This window comes from Habropoda laboriosa, unplaced genomic scaffold (genome assembly GCF_001263275.1).
Source record: "Habropoda laboriosa isolate 0110345459 unplaced genomic scaffold, ASM126327v1 scaffold145, whole genome shotgun sequence".
NCBI lineage: Eukaryota > Metazoa > Arthropoda > Insecta > Hymenoptera > Apidae > Habropoda > Habropoda laboriosa.
This window is the reverse complement of record NW_017100307.1, coordinates 181181-182237: the sequence shown is the minus strand read 5'-3', so window position 1 is coordinate 182237 and position 1057 is coordinate 181181.

The window sequence follows — 1057 nt, the reverse complement described above, 5'->3', positions numbered from 1 at the left end:
AGGACGTTTTTCTATAGGATAAGATTCTCTCTCTTTTTCTCATTCTCACTCGCAGATACTCTCTCTCTCTTCTTCGTCACGCTTAAAAGTAATTTCAGATATAGTTTCTTTCCCATATATTATTCGATTCGTTCGTTATTTCGTATTGTCAACAAGTGTCAGGTAATATCTTTTATTGTGTTACAAGCACAATGAGAAACGCAATTAGAATCGAACACGGTACACGTAGAATTCTCGATTCGTTTCGACGAGGGAGGGGTTGGTTGGTTGGGGAGAGAACGATTCTCGTTCCAGCTATCTTCTCTGTCCCTTGTATCTATTCTCCGGTTGTCGACTGACATCTGTATAGGAATGGCACTGTTTTCCGTGTGATCATCGCCTTTTCTTTCTTCTCCCGTGCTAAACGCGCGACAAAGCCACTCACGAAATCGTCCGTCGATCGACGCACGGATATGACAAGCGTTACGTCCACGTGAGCACACTTGTAGATCGATAAACTTAAAAGTGACAAAGTGCGAAAGGTCGATCCGATCCGCCGTATCTTACACGAGTCAGCGAGTTTAGGATCTTCCCGTTGTTGCTTTCGATCTCACTCTCTCTCTCTCTCTTCGCGTCTCTTTATTCCTCTCTCTCTCTCTCTCTCTCATACACACACACACTCGTCTCGCTCTCTATCTCTCCGGGTATCGAAGCTGCTCCGGTCCAATCTTCGCGAACGACACTGGCCCTCGTTTTTCCGAAGCTACTTAACACGATAAACTTAACTAACAACGCGCGCCGATTATCCATGCACGTGACCCCGATCGCGGAGGAAAAAGGGGTGGAAAAGAAACGCTTAATTATCGAGAGGAACGTGACTGCCTTCAAAGGAGAAGAAAAAACGAGGAGGAAAGAAACCGGTAGGATGCATAAGTATTGGTAGCAGGTGACGACGCGTTGGATAATCGGTCCTCGTTCCTGATATGTAAATGGAAGCTTACGAACTGCCTTGTACTAGAAGGATAGTTAAGTTGAAAACAAGAGAGGCTCGAGATCGTGTCTCCTGTGTCTATTCACG